The sequence below is a fragment of the Lemur catta genome, chromosome 8 (assembly GCF_020740605.2).
Source record: "Lemur catta isolate mLemCat1 chromosome 8, mLemCat1.pri, whole genome shotgun sequence".
Classification (NCBI taxonomy): domain Eukaryota; kingdom Metazoa; phylum Chordata; class Mammalia; order Primates; family Lemuridae; genus Lemur; species Lemur catta.
In genome coordinates this window covers 87,842,910-87,862,504 of record NC_059135.1, presented here as the reverse complement: position 1 = coordinate 87,862,504, position 19,595 = coordinate 87,842,910, and the positions used below count along the sequence as shown (strand labels likewise).

Below are 19,595 nucleotides of genomic sequence, written 5' to 3'. Positions count from 1 at the left end.
TTTAGTTCAGTGTTTCTACAACGTGATGTGAACATGAATTACATGAGATCTTGTTAAATGCAGATTCTGATTCAATAAGATCTGGAGTAGGGTCTGGATTTCTGAATTTTTAACAAGCTCCCAGATATGCTAATGTTGCTGGTTCATAACCTCCAGTAACAATGCTTTAGTTAACACTATCTGATGAGAGAGTAAATGGACCATGTGGCAGAGTAAAAACCCTGCAGACACTTAAGCTCGCTGGAAGAGCTTGAATGTAGGTGCCGATTCACAGAGAAGGAAGGCTTTTGACTGGAAGCAGAAAAATTCTGAGTAATTCCTGTACAAACCTGAGAAAATCACAACATTTTAGAGAAGAAAAGGTCAAATCATGATTGAAAACCATAGACCACTCTGTTATTATAAAATGGTACCTAATTATACATAGGTTTTCTATTTCTTTAAATTTTATAATCTAACTTAATTTGTACATCCTATTTAAAGGTAATGTTTATGCTGTTTTTAATAGCTTACTTCAATGCTTTTTTTAAAGAATAATTAGGTAGGGATGCCTTTTCATTTTCTGTGATTCACTTATCTAAATGGTTCACCATGCCAACTGCACATTACATCCTGGAGAGCTTTAAAAGTACTGATTCCTGGTCCCACCCCCAGAAAATACAATTTCATTACTCTAATGATAGTTTCTGAGCCTCTATAAATTTTAAGCCCCCCCCCCCCAGGTGATTCTAATGTGCAGCCCAGAGTGAGAACTGGTGAATTTAACCAAAGCTAAGAGAACCTGTGGGCTCCATGAGACTCCAGCCCAGGAAACATCACCCACACAGAGGTAGAGCAGCAGCAGGAAATGACTTCTGGAGACTGCTCTTGCTAACTCAAACTTACAAAGTTATAGCAAACATCATAAAGGATTAACCAAATCCTTTGATCTCAAAAACTTCTAAAAACCTAGTCACTTCTCTTTCCCTTTTCCACTTTTCCAAATCAAAAGCTTTCAGACAGATTATCTTTAAGCAGGTTTCAAAAGACTCCTACTGAAATTAAAATGTTGGTCCCAGCAGCTATCAGAATGAAACCAATATGAAGAACTATTTGTGAAGTATCAAAATTACCTATTGATCCTATGGTGCTTTTAAAATATACAGGAGGAAGGAAGGAAGGAAGCAAGGGAGGAAGGGGGGGGAGAGGAGGAACAGTAAGCTCCTTTGATAAAATATTCCATTTTTTTCTGTGAGCCAATTTTGAGCATAAATAGTCCAAAAGAGTGGTTTTTATGGGCACCAATGTCTAAGTCTGAATCGAAAGGTGAAAGGACAGATTAAAAACTGAAATGTTTTTTCCCTTCAGACTTCACAGTCCTGAACACACACTACGAAGACGGGATGTTGGGAGAGGGTCCCATGGAGGTGGGTTAGCTTAATTTGCTAAAACATAAGAACAAGATCAAGATGAACTATTAAGACCTCATGTAAGTCAATTCCTTTCTCTCTGTTCTCCAGTCACTGACAGCACTCCTAAATCCAACCGGCCATTTTAGAAAATGTGTTCTTCTAAACAAAAGGGAAATTTAGCGAGAATCAGTAAACGCTCAGGGCAGATCTATCCCACTAACTGGAAAAATAAATCACCTTTTATGTATGAGGGATGGCACAGTTCCATGCCATTATCTTTGGTTCTTCCATCTGCTAGCCAGGAAAACAAGAATTTCCCTTGTTACAATGGAAAATCCAATGAGAATCTAAAATGTAACCTGTTCTCCTTTCTCCTTTATTTTTTTCTTGCTGGGGGGCGGGGTGGGGGCGGTTCACAATCAAAGTGTGGTATGACGAGGGTTGCCTGAAAACGATCTTTGCAGTTCACTCCAGGTTACCTGGACAAGGAGTCAGCACACACCACGGGCTCCCCTTTTGCACAGTGGGAGGGTCTGCACGCAGACTCAGCTTCCCACAGTAGTGCCCCTGGCAGAAGGGGCAACAAGTTCCCAGGGGCCCAAGGTCACCTGGTACTTGGCAGTCAACTTTCTAGAATACTTCCTAAAGGAAAGTCTGGCACCTGTTTTCAGACTAGCCAGCATCCAAGTAGACTCTTTTTCCCTCCTCTGACAAAGTCAGCATCCCAGCTACCTATAAAAACGGGACACAGAGGGGGACAATAGCCCTTTCCTGTAACACAAACTTACCATGTGCCCAGCAAGCCTCTCAATGAAATGAAAAGAGTGCCCCCAAATCTCTGTCTTTTCTTGACCCTGGCCTATCTCTGCTAGGCTCCCTCACATGTCAGCTGGCAGCTGGATGATGTGGGATGGCCTCACCCGCAGGTCTGGCAGTCTGCTGGCTTCTGACAATGGTCCCTCACATGACGGCTCATCCTCCACTACGCTGGTACATTAGGTTGCTAACGCTGTCATAACAAAGTAAGGTAGACTGAGTGACTTAAACAATAAAAATTTTATTTCCTCATTGTTCTGGAAACTAGAAGTTCAAGATCAAGGTGTCATCAGGATTGTTTCTTCTGAGGTCTCTCTCCTTCACTTGTAGATGCCATTTTCTCCCTGCATCCTTACATGGCCTTTCTGTGTCTGTAGGTGTCCTAATCTACTCTTCTTATAAAGACACCAGTCATACTGGATTAGGACCTACTAGTGACCTCATTTAACCTTAATTCCCTCTTTAAAGACCCTTTCTCCAAATATAGTCATGTTCTGAAGTAGGAGGTTAGGGCTTCCACATATGAATTTGAAGGGGACGTGATTCATCCCATAATAGCTTGCATGGGCTCGTTCACATCGTAGTCTCAGGGATCCAAGCACAGTAAGAGAAAAAGTCCCAATACACAAGTGCTTTGTAAATCTCTGCCTGTGTTTCATTTGTTTAATTTCCACTGGCCAAGGCTAGTCTTGAGGCCAGAGTCAGAGTGCAGTGGTTTTACCAAAGGTTGTGAATGGAGGCAGGGGGATAATTTGTGGCCATTTTTGCAGCCTACCACATGTTGTGATACAAATATGTAAGAATTCACCTATTCTTGCCCTTGGAGAATTTCCTCCTGGTAGAGATAGAGTTTAGAGATCTCTTGCCAGAAACAGAACTTCCAGTATAATGAAATTCATATTAATGGACTGTGACTTATTACAGTGTCAATGTGAACAAGTCATGCAATCTCCTTATAAAATTCAAAAAGCAATCCTCCTCCTTCCTTTCTTCACACGGACCTTATGAAGTCAGATAGAAAAACTCTTTGGAAGAAATGCATTCTGTAAGTCCTTCAGTGGCATATGTACTAGACTGGCCAGATTTGAGTTATCTGAGCTCAAATAATGTGGATATTTTGAATTAACACCAAGTCATTTAATAGAGATATGTTGCCTTGGCCGTTGGCCTTTCCCCCAAAGTTTCCCCAAACATTGCCTTTTAACAAGACACTTCTGGGTGCAGTCAAAGACTTTCAAGTGACATTACTGGCTGTCACTGCTAAGCCTCTCTCAAGCTAAGCTCTCTGTCCAGTGGTCAGTAAATAGCATAAGACTTGCACAGTCCATTTGCTCCAATTCAGTTTGGCATCAGATCTTCAGAGCCTCCAAGAACCAATGAGCACCAAAAATGAGTTTTTGTAATAAATACTTCGTAGGGAAGAATAAGGTCGGACATCTATCTGCACTGAACTCAGCCTCTTATGACACAGCCCAAGCCCTTCCTATTCTGTGATGCTGTCTCTAATCGCCCTTGCTCACAGTGATCTCTCCTTCTGAACTTCAGTAATGTTTTACAGAATGAACCACATGTCATGGGAGCAAGCAAAGAACGATTTTATTTTTCCTCACCTTTCCGCATAAGCTTGATTGACACAGTCATTTTTACCACTGTTTTTGATAAAATTTTGGGTATATTCCCATTGCTTGGGTCAATTTTAGATATGAAAATGTCCAGTGAAGACTAATAATAGCAGAACATGAGCCAGGTCTAAATGTATCATCACCCAATTTCCATATAGGGCAATACTACAACGAAACTCGTAGTTAACTAAACCTTTTCCTCTTCCCATCTGCAGCTTGCCTCTCGCACGGAAGCCTGCAGTGGAGGAGGGGCAGTGGTCACTTTCCCCGCCTGTCCTCTCTTCTCTGCTGCACCTCCTCTTCCACTCAACTAGCTGCTGGTGTAGTTGAGATCTGAAGATACTGACCTTCAGCCATTGCAGAGGTCTGAAGCGGACTCCTCCTCTCCTAGTGTACTTTTCCTGGTCTCTGCAGATTTTCTACTTTTGACTCCAATTTTGTTGCCTCCTGCAATGTTTCTCTGCCTTGGACTTCCTCTTCTGCTTCCAGGGTTCATCTCTCAGTTTGGGTTGCATCAACCCTCCAGCAGACCTTCCTGGGTGACCAGAAAGAGGCACCCAAGCCATCTCCATTCTAAGACCCACATTTTCCCAGAAAATATGCTCCTTTATCCCACCATCAGCAGAATTTCAGCTCACTCTCAACACAGCCATCTCTTTATAGAATTTGCTGAATCAGGGCTATTGGCCAGACACACAGTGTCGGCCACCTGCCTTTATTCATTTTGGGCAAGAATCTGATGTCAATCTTTGAGTCTCTCAAATTCCAAGGAATGTGACCAGCCTTTCTGAGTAGTTTCCTTGAATTCCCTCTTCATTTGGCTTGAAATCAGTGAAAAGTATTGATCAGCGTGGAAGAAATGCACCAACATTCTCAGCTCTCTCCAAAGAAATTTTCCCTTTCAGCTCTTCTTCCCTCTCTCCCTCCTACAGTTGCTACAAGTGGGAGATGGGCAGAACACTTCACGGTGTCTTTACACCTTCTGCTCAGGTGGTCTCGTCTAGCACATTGTCTTATGGGTGTGGATACTTGGCAGTAGCTGGTTTGTTCTCAGCCTTCGGAATCTTTCCTGAAAATCTGAGACAAGAGTAAGAATAACATCTAACAACTTGTTACTCTTCTATATGTATTGTTCTTAACAAAATTGCCTTTTCTTACTGAGTGCCACTATATGACCAACCATATTTAGACTTTGGGAAGATGAGAGTTTGGAAAGAATGAAACAAATGAAGAAGAGAATATAATTTGTCTTTTTGAGGTCAACACAAACTAATGGAGACTGTAGTAGAAACTTTGTGGAATTATCTGTCTGTCCCAATTGTCTGATGCCCCATCTCTTGGGAAACTCACCCCTACTTCCCCAGATGGTCCCCAACATCCATGTTCATATGGTAACGCCACTCACCTGCCATGACACACTGCACTATGGGTAACTTAGTCCTCAAGATGGGCCACTTCTCTTTCTCTTCTGGGAATTGAGGATTGGACTGGAAATCTATCAAACTCTGTAGCGAGAATGGTGGGCATTTTGTACCATGGGGAACAGAGAAGCAGAGAAAATCAATCTGTAGAAAAAGAGAGCGAGTTAGGGTAATGTACAAAGATATGAACACACAGAGAGTCTTTGAACTTTCTGATTTCTAGTTATCTTCCTATGGACAAGATACATCCCTGCCCTTGGGGTTTAGGATACTCCCTATATCCATATACAAATTCTCTTTTTGTTTGAGCTAACTAAAGTTAATTTCTGTTTCTGAAATCCAAAGTATTATAAGCAATACAGAAACAATATATCCATAAAATGGAGTTGGGAACAGGGCAACAGCATATAGGTAAATGTAGTTGTTCACTGAAGGCATTATAGAGACTCAGTGTCTGGGGTAAAGCTCAGAAGATGAGGAGGATTGTTATGGGAAGAAATGGCAAATAGTCCAGTTAGAGAAAATGGTATGAGCAAAGACAAGGAGGTAGGGAACTTACAACATTTAGCTGAGGGACCTAATGTGTCAAGGGAAGTCACTGGAAATTAAATTAGATAAATAGGCAAAGGTTAGATTTTAGAGAATCATGAAAGCCATGCAAAAGAAGTTGGGAAATTATTGAATACTTTTTAGCTGGGGGTAACAGGATAGAATCTGTGCCAGAAATGCTAATTGTTAGACTACTGCTTAGGACAAATTAAAGGGTACAGAGAAAGTGGAGAAGAAGTAATTGCAATAGCCTGAGAAAGGAGTAATAAGGGACCAGTCCAAAACAGTGGAAATTATAATAAGAAGGGGAAAAAAAACCAGTCTGACATTTTAGTACTGAAATCAGAGTGGGGAGTGATGGTCCCATGGCACAAACAATCCCAGATCTAAATGGTACTAAACATAGTCATGTCCGAGCCCATTTAATTAGCTGCTTCCCTGGTACACTAGGCTATTGGGCATATTGTATGCATGTTATAATGGACATGTGCTATTTCCCAACTAGCAGCATCTTTCCCCTTCCTTGGGTAACAACGCCCTAGTTTATTTTGAGGTATTGGATAAGTAAGCTGTCCTAAACTTGCAAGCTCTCTCTTACTACAGAACTTCAGATACGACACAACTATCATTGTCTCTGCAATGTCTGAAATGTCTCTGTCATGGACAGAGACAAGCAAAACAGTGTCAGACTCTATAACTCTCAACCCTAGAATGAGAGAGTCAGGTTTATAACTCCCTCCCCACCCTAAACTCACTTGCTGTGTGAGTCCAACCCCAAGTCAGACATCCTTGGTGGGGAGGATGTTCTGTGGGCATCAAACAACTGCCATGAAATTAATCCTCAAAGCCCCTCTCTTTCTATACTTCACACTTCACAGACTCTATAATGTTAGATTACTTGGTATTGAATTTTGGCTTTCCCACTTACCAACTGTGCAACTTTGGCCAAGATAATTAACTTTACAGCGACTCATTATCCTCATATGTAAAATGGGGATGATAACCATGCCTACGTGATGGGAGTGTTATGAAGATTAAATAACCTAAGACTCACAAGGTGCTTAGGACAGTGCCTGGTTGCATAGAGAAGGCTCCAAAAATGTTAGCTAATAGTAAAAGAAGCACTTGAACATGTTGGCTGGTTATTGTCCAAAAGAACATCACAGCTTCTCACTGCACAGGGCTCAGATAGTTGCATTTGGCACATTTTGTTCAATTCCTCATAAACAAGCCTGCCCATAAAGTAATTTCATGGTCTACTTAAGGGTGTACTTTACAGCAAACTCATCCTAGTGGGCCTATTCCAATGATGCAGCTAAATTTGAAGTCAGAAGTCTTCCCGAGATTATACTAAGATTCTTCTTTGATAAATGAAGTCTTTGGCTAGTAACACGTGCCCTAAATTTTTTCATAACAAATGATATGTAGACCTTCGAATCTAAACCATATAGCTTTGCTGATGTTTGTGACATCTATAGCTCTTTTTTTCTTTTAACTAAGAATTGACTATCTCCGGTTTAAATAATACATGGCCCACATGCCAGCTCTGCTGTTCCCCAACCAGCCCTCACCAGCCATCTCTGCCAAGTTCACATGCAGCCTGAAACCTTCACCTGAGCCCAGATGAAGACAGCCACCCTTGGCCCTTTAAAGACAATATAAAATAAGATCCATTTGCCACTTAGGGTGACTTTTGTCAGGGTGAGAGCCTAAAACTTGTTAGCTTCTTCAACAGAATGGTGAGTTTGTCCCCACCGCCAGTCACTTTAATGAATAGTGCAGAATTTTGATAATACTCTGAGTGCAGTAGGCATTTTTTAGATAATTTGATTATCAATAGACTGAATATTGAGAGAGCCACTTTAATGGAAGAATTAACCACATGACTTCCGAGGGTCTTTAGGCTCTTTTCGTAGTATTAGGTCATCAGAAAGTCAAGGACGTGGACCTCACACAGGACAGTGCGAAGGGTTCAGGGTGGAAACCCTGGCCTCAAGCCCCAGGCCTCCTTTGCTGCTGACCTCCAGAGGGCTCTGACAGCAAGCCACGGTCATTAGTGATCATTCGTGTCTGTGCACGTGCTTTGAACACCCCCACACGCTTGCTCACAAACTTGCCACCGTATCATAAACCTTCGAATGCCTGTGGAAGTGTCTTCGGGAAGGCACGCCTCAGGGATAGCCCGATATAAGAGTCATCCATTAACGTAATGTCATTCATATTTAAAGACACTGCTCACTAATGACTAAATGCCCCTTTTAAAGCAACTTGTGGATACATTCCACCTTGAGTTTAGTCCCAAGGAACATTTATTATTTATCAAAATTTTGTAGGATTTCTTTTATCTGACAAGGAAAATTATGTAATTTCAGCTCACTTTTTGGTTTTTATGTAGAAAGCTGGGAGCCAAGATCAATGAAAAACTGTTAAATTAGCACATCCTAGGTGCCTGGGAACATCTATTCCTGTTGTTCCTTTTAAAGCGTGAGCTCTACTGTTATTTTTAATCCAACTCTTTTACATTATATTGAATTTTATATGAGAGCTCACATTCTCTCACAAGGAGGAGTAAAAATTAAGAAGATGCCAGGGATGAGTGACTGAGGAAAACTGCCCCATCATTCACCCTGAAGATCTTCCAGAAGGAAAGAAACACCTGCCCAGCAGGCCAGACAGCCATTCCCCGGGGATAGCTTCCAGGGGTATCTTTCAGCTCAGAGATTCTCTGACTTCATCTGCACCTGTGGCACTGTGGCAACTTTAAGATTATTTAGGACAGAGATAATAAACCCAAGAATCCCACCTCAATCTGCAGCCCCAGCAAAGGCCTTTCTCCACATTCCAGCAAGTTCCCCACTGCAGCCAAGCGGGAAAGGCCCCTGCCAACTCCTTTCCCGCTCCCTGGACTGAGGACAACAGGGATAGGAAACCTCAGGGTCTACACCAGCATGCTCATTTTCACTCGGCGTATTTCTAGAGAACAACTCCAAAGTTGCTTTGTGATACCATTAACAAATATGTATTATTTACCCACTATGTGCCAGAACCATAAATCAGTTCTGAGAGGGTGTGGTACGAGGCAGAGTGATGGGGTGGTGAACAGTCTGGACTTTGAAACCAGGCACTGCCTGGGCTCCAATGCCTGCTCTGTTGCTTACAAAATGCACAACCGTGGGAAAGTCACTTAATCTCTTTGTGCCTCAGTTTCCTATAGGGTAAGGATAATAACAGTGTCTGCATCATTGGGTGGTTGTGATAACTGAATGGGTTGATATATGAAAAGCACTTGATATTATAGTACATGCTATGTTGGGAGGAAGGAGTGATCCAGGGGAGGATCAAAGAGAGAGAAAAGAAGGCCGGTGACCTTGTCAACCAGACCCCATGGTCAGTAGTCTAACGATATTTGTTAGGAGGAAGACCACTGGAGCCAGATTGCTCTAACATCTTGACAAACCCATCCCCTTAATCATGTCACCCAAGAGACCACTCCATTGTCACTGGGGCAACAACCCTGCATTAAATACTGGGCTTCACCAAAATTATTTACATTCCATTAAAACAAACTCAAATGATTTTAAAAATTAATTTGAATTGTTGAGTGTTCCTTTCACTGATTCTGTGCAATAGTAAGTTTCTCCCCATTTACTTTTGGAATTCAGCTTCTGTTTAAAACTTTTCACATTCTAATTATTAGTCTCGCTCAGTCACCTTAATTTTGCCTCAAATATAAGAAAAAAAAACGTCCTAGTGTCTTCAAATAACACCTGGGGAAGAGAGGAGTTAGAAAGAGAGAGTGGTTGCAACAGACAAATGTTGCTCCTTACTTTGCTGCTAACCACATCCCCCCTTCCATGCAGAGAGGTCAGATCCCACAGGCAGAGTGCAGAGTGTTTGTTGGGAGTACCCTGCCCTCACCTGAAGAGAGACCCCAAGCTCATAAATGTCCACTCATAGTCAGCTAGTTATCATCAATAATAAACTGTCAAGATAAAAGATGGATGGATGGATGGATGGATGGATAGATAAATAGATGTGTCCTTTTATGTATCGGGAAAGCTTTCATATCTCAAATATTTTCCCCAATCCAAGATTTACTGTGCCTGAAATTCTACTCTTAACACACCTTTGAGTTAAACCTTGCCCTTTGCAGACATTATTTAATAAATTCACATAGTCTCCAAATTGGTGGCTCATTGTGTCTCTAACACCTTGGCTTGAGCACAGTCATCAGATTGATTGCCTTCCTCTTAAGTAGAGGAGCAAGGATGGTAGGAGACAGAACTTGCAGAGAGTTCTGGAAAGGCCAGTGGCAGAGCAAGGAGGCAACCGGTGTCTAAAACTTCCTGCCTCCACTGTTTTGCTGAGAGCTGATCTCAGATCCCTGCCTTGTCCAAATATCATCCTCTAACTTAATAGCAACGTCAGGAAAAGATTTATCATTCAGTCCTTGCAATTGTCTTGTAACTGGAATCTCAGAAAAGTGGTGGTTGGATGTGCTTCAATTGGTAAGTCAGCTGTGGCTTGGTGAGCACACTTTTTAATTGCTAGAGGAAATAAATGGTTGAATTATAATCAGTGCTGACATTGCTCTGAACTTCCCAGGCTGCAAGAAGTAAGTAGGAGTAAAAAATGCCCAAAGAACAGTATTGTCATGGGCATTTCAAACCCAATCCAGTGAGCCAAATCAATCAGGGTAAAAAACTGGCTAAAGGCCACCCTCTAGTCAATCCGGGAAGAGAAAACTGTATCGACATATGTTCCCTTAAAAATGGAAAATTGAAATTCACTTGCAAAGTAATCATTTCTAATGCCTACCCCAACTTTTTATGCCTCTCTGAACTTCCCGGGTATATTTACAGCCCAAAACTTTCTTCCTGTGTATGTGTTCACGCTGTGTTTTATTTGCATTGCAGAATATCACTGTAGCCCTCCCAGTCCTTATAAATTAAGTTTATTTTGAGATGAGAGAAATAGAACAGAAGTAGTCCCTGCTGTGACTTAATGTCGTAAGAGTTTATTTCTTTGTTTTTCTTGGGAAACTATATTGATGGGGCAGGCAAGGGGGAAAAAAAAGATAAAATCCCACCCCCTACTCCATGCCTGTTTTCACTGTCATTTTTAAAAACCAAATGTATTCAAATAATCTCCTTCCAGATGTACTCAGATGAAATGGGGACACTGAGTAATTGAGAAACAAGATTTCCATCTGCTCTATCAACTGAAAAGCAAAAAGTGGGAAAACTGGAAAAAAAATTAAATCAATCCACTGTTGCCTGTGAGCACTGGGAATTGACGGGTAATTCAAGTGCCCCAGGGGCTGAGAGGAGCTGAGATCCCTGAGGGACTGTCAACTGCTCACCTGTGCAGAGTGTGTGCTCTCCAAGGCTTTCTCTCGGAAGCAGCGGATGCCCTGCACACGCCCCATCCCGCTGGCTGCTATGTCTCCCGTGTCTCACCCCCATTGGCTATTAGACACTCTTGCCCCATCCCCATTGGCTACCATGAATGCCTTTTTTCATCTATTCAACGAATATTTTGGGAGCTCCTGTCATCTCTGCTTTCACTCATTATTAAATTTTACCATAACACTATGAAGTAGGTAGAGATAGCTTATTTTTGCCCTAAAATGTTAAACTGATTCACACTCCCTGGGGTGAAGTTTCATGCTGTGATAATTTTTCATATTTGTATACTTTGTCTTTCAAGCTACACTGGAAGCTTTTCCATAGCAGGAAGCTTATCTTTCATTCCTCACTTTCTCCGGATTGGCTTCTAGCAAAGACCCTTGCAGATAACAACCAGAAGTATCAATAAGCAGGAAAAAATGGGTTTATTTTATTTCACTTTGAAAGAGAAAGAAAACAAAAAAGAAAGAAAATAGTAACTATGTGAGACAATGGATATGTTAATTAACTTGGTTGAGGTGATCATTTCACAATGCATACATACATCAAAGCATCAGGTGCATATATACACATATATACACCACCAAAACATATGCAATTTCTATTGGCCAATCATAACTCAAGAAAGCTGGCGGGAGGAAGAAACATAGTGACGTGCCCAGTAAAACAGAACTTTATCACATATGAATATATGCTTTAATTATTGGTAAGGAAACTGACATTCTCGAGTCTTAGCCCTTCCTATCTCAAGCAGCAGAAGCACCACTTTGGAACAGACTGTTGTTTTCAGAAGAAGCATTTGAGTGGCCTCTCTAAATTATTTAGGTTAGGGCAAGTGCCCATTCATTCTGGAACAAGAGTATAACAGGATATCTTTGTCTTAAACAAGGGATAGGGCTCTTCTATTAGATGTAAGAGAAGTCAGTCCATGCTCTTTCCTGGTGTTATATTTGCATCTGCTAATTTGCCCCAGGACCTAGAAGCCTTCTGACATGCAGGGGAGTGGGACCCAGGCCCCTGCCTGTCCCAGTTTATAGTTATTAGATGTGTCCACAGACTGGGGTAGCAGCTGTAGAGAAAGGACAACAGGCTCCCTAGAAGAAATGTGGTGTCACCGGGGAGCGTGAATCAGCTCAGGTCTTGCTCCTCACTGGGGCTGGCAGCGGTGCATTCCTTCAGGACTTGCCTTCTTCACTAATAACCTTGTGGGTGACGGCTGCATGCATGCTATTATGGACTGAATTGTGACCTCCCAAATTCATTTGTTAAAGCTCTAGCCCCTCAAAGTGACTATACTTGAAGACAGTGCCTTTAAGGAGGTATTTAAGGTTAAATGGCATCGTGGGGGGGCGGGGCTCCAATATGATCACACTAGAATCCTTATAAGAAAAGGAAGATAGAGAGTTCTTTCTCTCTCTACGCCATGTAAGGACACAGAGGGAAGGTGGCCATCTGCAAGTCAGGAAGAGAGACCTCACCAGAACCCGACACTGCTGGACCTTGATCTGAGACCTCCAGCCTCCAGAACCGTGAGAAAATAAATTTCTATTGTTCAAGCCTCCCAGTCTATGATATTTTATTATGACTACCTGAGCTGCTTAATACTGGTGTTACCATTTTTATTTAGTGGATGAGAAAACTGATCTCAGAAAGATTAACTTGCTCCAAAACCTATAGCCAGTACTTTGTGGAGCTGAAATTCTCATGGAAAGCCACATGCACTGTGATCAACACTGTTACATAAAGGGAAGTAGGCTGATTAGTCAGACAATAACGAGAAATGTATTTATATAAGCCATGATAATAGTCTTAGGTGGCCTGGAAGAGCAAAAGTGTGAGGTCCACCAAAAACCCTTGTTGAGTGAATGAATGGATGAATTCCTCCAGGTTGGAGCTAGCAAGGCTTTCATGGAAGAGGTAAAAATTAGGAAGCTGGCGGTACTTCTTCAATACTTTAGACCTCCCCTTAGTGAGAATATCCCTCACTCTCACGTCTCATGAGAGGTCAGTCTGTCCTGGGTCACACAACACTGAGACCTGGGCTTTGCAGACTTAGTCCCTCCTGCTCATCTTTATCGGAGAAAATCAATAAATACTGATTGATTGCTGGCACCCTCTTCTGCTCTTCTTTTCCGAGTTTGTACCTTTCGTGCATTTGTACCTTTCCTGCAGTATATGTAGAGGCTTTATATCTTGAATATGAACGTCCGTGGTTTTTTTTTTCCTATATCTGTGCATGTGGCCTTTCCTCTGGCCAGTAAGAGGCCTTCATGTTGCCTTGAAATGTAGGATTGTTTTATAGACAGAATTGAACACAGGTGGTCCCCGGGTTATGGAGGGGTATGTTCCTGAGAACGTGTCTAGGTCGGATTTGTATGCAACTCTGATCCCTGATGAACAGCCGCATACATAGTAATAATAACAATACTATAATAGCTTGTATGTGGTAATAAAAATACAATGTAATACTGTAATAATTATAATACCCCTGTACTGTAATAAGTTGCAGAATCTGTTGTGCTCTTTCTTTTAATTCAAACAAACAGAACATAAAAACAAACTCATATAAAAAGTTTAGATAGGAAATAGGAAAAATTTCAAAGAAGAATAATAAAGGTTAACGCCTCCCTAATGTTGCGTCAATGCCTTGCCTCCCAGAAGGGGCGTTTGTGAGGCAAGAAGGCGGGTGACGTTGATCGGAGGAGGACGGAGATGGTGCTGGGGAGGGTGGAGAGGGAGCTGGAGACTCAGGGTTTGAGTCTGTTGCTGGGGGAGGAGAGCTTATCACTGAAGTCAGGGTCTCAAAAAAGGTATCGGGTTGTTTGCACAATGTTTTTCTTTTTTTCATTGTACATGGCTTTGTAGCAGTTCATGTTCTCACTAACTGGACAGCAAACCTTTGTAAACTGCTCAATGTTAGGATCTTGTTCCTCAAGCTTAGCAAATCCTGCTTCAATAAGACGAAAGATTTCAGCAGTTCTTTTGTTGCAAACTCTCTTGGCTCTGAGTCTTCTATTGTGTTCTTGTGTTTCCATCAGCCGCTTCTCTGTGAGAGTAGCCACTGGCGCAAAGACACTGCACCAACTAACTGTTTATGCCACATGGGCTTGTTTACATGTGCAGAAGAAACTAGTTCCTGCGTTATTAATTTAATTAATCAATTACAAGTTATGCTTATTGGGAGCCCTGGGAACCTGTTCATAAGTACGGAACACTGTAAGTCAGGTTGTCTGTAACCCAGGGACTGCCTGTATTTATATATTTCACTACTAAAGCAACAGAAGAGCCGAGAGAAGCAGGGGAAATACGGTGTAGCACAATAGAACTAGACTGAGAATAGAGAGAAGGGAGGGCCACCCTATCTCCAGCCCATTCTGTCCTCAGGGAGACAAGAAGAGGGTCACAAGGAGGGGATGCAATGAGGTGTGACAGCAAAGGTTCTCCACCAGGTGCTTGCACCCAGTGAGACAGAACATTCGCACAACACACCAGACAAAGCAAATTTATTACATAGGCATCAAGGATAAACAAAAGCCTAGGATCCATGGTGAGCTTGTCCCTACAGGCTCAGAAAAGCTGCCCAGGGTAGACGGGGTCTCCTCTGCACATGTCCCACATTATACTGCAGTTTCTGCTCTGGATTTTATACCCTGAGTGTAATTTGACTCACTGAGCTCAAGCACTGCAGAACAGCCTGTTCTAGGAGGAAGGAGGGCGTAGCCTGAGCTGTCCAGACAGCTCTCCTTATCTCAGGAGATTGCATTCTTGGTACATTGTACAGTTATTCTAAGAACTACAAGTGGGAGGTGAGGGACAGTTGTCACAGCCAAGACCATCCAGAGACCATCTTCCTGCAGTGACCTTAGAAGACATCAGGGAGGAGAGACAGACTTTTTGACCTGGGGGACCAGAGTGAAAGCAGGGTCAGCTCAGGAGTCAGGACCCAGATGGCCGATGCCAGGGAGTGTCAGCGGAGCCCAGCCAGAGGGTAAAAGCCAAGCCAGCACGTGGAGTCACTCATTAATGCTCAAGGCGCCACACTGTCCAAGCCGGAAGCCCCACTAGCTGTTTATCTCACGGTGCTGGGGGGAGCCTACTACCCTCCCTGGCCTGTTCTCTGCCTGTTTCCCTTCTTCCCTTTCATTCAATGCTAAAGTAATAGCTAACCATACAGCTTGTTGTGTTATGTGTGTGTGTGTGTGTGTGTGTGTGTGTGTTTGCATTTATATTCACTTATTTATTTAATCCTCACAACAGTAGTAAGTACAGCTGCATCTCTTGGTATCCACAGGCGATTGGTTCTAGGAGTGCCCTCCATGGATATCCAAGCATGGATGATCAGGTCCCTGATATAAAAGGGTGCAGTATTTGCATATAACCTATGCCCATCTTCCCATATATTTAAATCATCTCTAGATTATTCATAATACCTAATAAAATGTAAATGCTGTGTAAATAGTTATCATATTGTATTTTTTAATTTGTATTATTTTTTATTATTGTATTGTTATTTTTTACTGGATTTTTTTTCAAGTATTTTTGACCCACCCTTGGTTGAAGCCATGGATGTGGACCCCAAGGATGTGGAGGGCTGATTGTGCTCTTATATGATGTCCAAAGTACAAATGGTCTACAGCCACACCACCATGAACGTGCCCGATCTCGTCCAATGTATAAACAAGGAGACCCTGGTACAGAGAGGTTAAATGAACTGTTCAATAAATAAATACTAAGAGCTGAGCTTCAAACTCATGCAGTCTGTCTCCAGGTCTGTGGTTCCAACCACTGTACAACACCACCTCTCATCCCTCGGGGTACACATAAGACTCCCTGAAGCAGAGGGTGGGGGCCAGAGCGGCACTGGTGGGGAGTGGAAGGCACAGGCCACAGGACACTTCGGTGGCACTAGACAGTGAAGATACCCACCCTCATTACGCGTGGTCCACTCTCTACTGCACACTGGACTATCTAGGTCCATGATTTCTCTCTCATCTTTTATTAAATTATTAATAAAAGCTTTACTGGTTGAGCGTGTTTTTGTCCTAGAGCCCCTGGAAAGATACATTCTCAAGTAGAGATACCAGGAATGGAGTTTTTCATGTCACAGCGTTCTCCTGGGGACCAATGCCAATCTTTCATTCTCTCAACAGCCTGGGAGGAAAGAATAACCTACTTTTAACAGTGCTTTGCACTTTTCACAAAGTTTTTAAAAATACATGACCTCAGTTGATTTTCACCAACTCCAAGTGATGGGTAGTTAAAGGGAGAGTCATCACATTTACTGTACTGGTTCAGAAAGTGAGGCATTATGGAGGTAAAGTGATGAATCCAAGAACACATAGCCACTCAGTAGAAAGCCAAGGCTTAAATATCAACATCTGTTTTCCAATTTCTGGTTTAGCATTCTTTCCTCTATATGTAGATGCATCCCTCAGACAATGAATGTATTTCTCACTCCCAGATTCCCTGAGCTTTATTCCACAGGTACCCTTCCCAGGCTAGAGACCTGTCAGAGAAGCATTTGGGTGGGGTAGTTGACATAGAGCCTTGCTAGGTAAACTACCCATTGCCCATGCCATGGGCAAGGAGCATCAGTGTCACCTGGGAGACTGTTAGAAGGGCAGAATCTTGGATCCTTCCTGGATCTACTTGAATCCAAATCTGCATTTTAACAAGATCCCCAGGTGATTTGTGTGCACATAAAAGTTCCCAAATCACCCTTCTAGAAGATGTGCCCATAGAGGTCGTCAGCAGCAGATATAAAGAACCTGAAAGTTCTCAGGTGTGTTCTGTAACAGTTAAATGGGTATTTTATGTATTTGACTGTGCTCCGATATTGATTTGGTAAGCATCACCTGTGACTCACACACGAAACGAATGAAAAGGATACCAGCACGTGCCTTGGACTGGGCCAGGAGAAACTCCAGGCAGCATATGCTGGGGATGCACACGTAAGTGCTGTGTGCCTGGCAGCCTCTCCCACACGGGAAGCCTGGGGAGGGACACCCGCCTAAAGAGATATGTGTGTGGTTTTCTGCCCATGCATAGGGTATTGGCAGGCACCATTGCCTTACTACGTGCTTTCTGACACTGCACTGGGGCACTGTGGGGCTGTGTTCTGAACACGCAGGCCCAGCTCTGTGTAGCATGAACCAGAACAGTGACTCCCTTACGGCAGATGCTGCTGCCTGAGCTGATTGCACAGGGGTCCGTCACCTCGCCAGCAGACAGGTGGTGGGCGGAACTGGATTCAGCCTCCTCTTCCCGCCGCAGCTCTCCTTGCCAGCTCTCGTGCCAGGGGAAGTCTGAATCAAACACAATTTTGGATTTGTTTTTTTGTAAATTGTCTCTCCACGATGGTGTTCAGGCTATCACAGGACTGTTTTAAAGAACCAGCTTTTAAATTTTGTCTGAAGAAGCTAGACATATTAATAGGTTTTCCTTACCCAAGAAAAGCACTTGCTAAACCAATATGAATTTGTTGATTAATATGAATGGTATTACAGTGAGTTGAATAGGGTCCCCCTAAAATTTTTATCAATCCAGAAACTCAGGATAGGACCTACTCAGAAATAGGGTTTTTGCACATATAATTAGTTAAGATGAGGTTATACTGGACAAGAGACAGGACCTAAATTCAAGGACTGATGTCCTTGTCAGGAGAAGGAGGTAACGGAGATGCAGAGACACACAGGTGAGAAAGCCATGTGAATACAGAAGTGAAAATCGGACTGATGCAGCTATAAGCCAGGGAATGCCAAGGATTGCTGGCAGCCAGCAGCAGCTAGGAGAGGCATGGAAGGATTCTTCCCCAGAGCCTTCTGTGGGAGCACGGCCCCACCAACACCTTCATGTTGAACTTCTAGTCTCCAGAACTATGAGAAAATTAATTTGTATTATTTTAAGCCACTCAACTTGTAGTGGTTTGTTACAGCAACCCTAGGAAACTAAAGCAAGGTCTAACAACTACTGTACTGATGTCACTAACATTATTTGGAGGGCTTGCCATTTCACAGGCACTACTTCAGCACTTCGCATGTATTTACCTAATTAATCCTCAAAACAACCTTTTGCAAGAGGTACTGTTATTCTCATTTTACATGTGAGGAAATTAGCATGAAGAGAGACATTGAGTCACTTGACCACACTTGCTGTCCCCCTGATGGGTGGCAGAGCAGAGTCTAACCTTAGCAGTGCAGCTGGAGAGGCCCCACGCGGACCCTCCTGCCACGGGCTCTGAGAGCTGGGAGGAGAAACTGACGAACCTGTGGGCAAGAGCTGGTGTGGTACTCACCATCAAACTGGTTTCACTGATCATCACCTAAGAGCACATTTAGGAATAACATTAATCAGGTGTTGGGCAGATGTGTGTGGGGGGAAGGGATGGGTGTATACATACATAATGAGTGCAATATGCACCATCTAGGGGATGGACATGCTTGAAGCTCTGATTGGGGGGGGGGGGGCAAGGGCAATATATGTAACCTAAACTTTTGTACCCCCATAATATGCTGAAATAAAAAATAAAAAAGAGCTGGTGTGAACAGACAGCATCCCTGCTCCTGCCCTAGCTCCATTTCCCTGATGCAAGAGTCCTCAGGACAGGACCCACAGGGATCAGCAAGAAGATCAGGAAGCTTAGCTGCCCAGTAGTAGAAATTAATGCTGTTTAGTTTCTAGGGAATGGAGTTATTAGTGACTGCTCTTAAAAAAAAAAAAAAAGCAAACTAGTACAATCTCTATGGAAAGTAGTGTGGGGAAACCTCAACCTCGAAAAAGAACTAAAAGTAGAACTACCATTTGATCCAGCAATCCCACTACTGGGTATTTACCCAAAGGAGAAAAAGACATTCTATAAAAAAGACACTTGCACTTGAATGTTTATAGCAGCACAATTCACAATTACAAAGATGTGGAAACAACCCAAGTGCCATCAATACATGAGTGGATTAATAAAATGTGGTACATGTATACCATGGAGTTCTGCTCAGCCACAAAAAGATGGTGAACTAACACCTAGATGGAACTGGAGACCATCCTTTTAAGTGAAGTATTGCAAGAATAGAAAAGCTAACACCACATGTACTCACCACTAAATTGGAGCTAATAGATCAATATTCATGTACACATATGGTAGTAAATTCAACGGAAATCAAGCAGGTTGGCAGGGGGAGGGGATGGATGAATTCACACCTAACAGGTACAGTGCACACTGTCTGGGTGATGGACACACTTATAACTTTGACTCAAACTGTACAAAAGCAATTCATGTAACCAAAATGTTTATACTCCCATAATATTCTGAAATTTAAAAAAAAAAACTCATGTATGTATCTGTGTATACACTGTCTAGGGGATGGACACGTTTGAAGCTCTGACTCGGGGTAG

At 42.7% G+C, this 19,595-nt stretch overlaps 1 long non-coding RNA gene across 1 annotated transcript in view; it reads right to left on the bottom strand.

Annotated features, from left to right (window-relative positions):
• Window positions 1–5,338: 5,338 nt before the first annotated feature.
• Window positions 5,339–19,595, bottom strand: part of LOC123643511 — a 51,550-nt gene continuing 37,293 nt past the window's right edge. The window contains exon 3 of the long non-coding RNA XR_006736814.1: window positions 5,339–5,394. This is a non-coding gene — a long non-coding RNA (uncharacterized LOC123643511). The remainder of the gene's footprint in view (window positions 5,395–19,595) is intronic.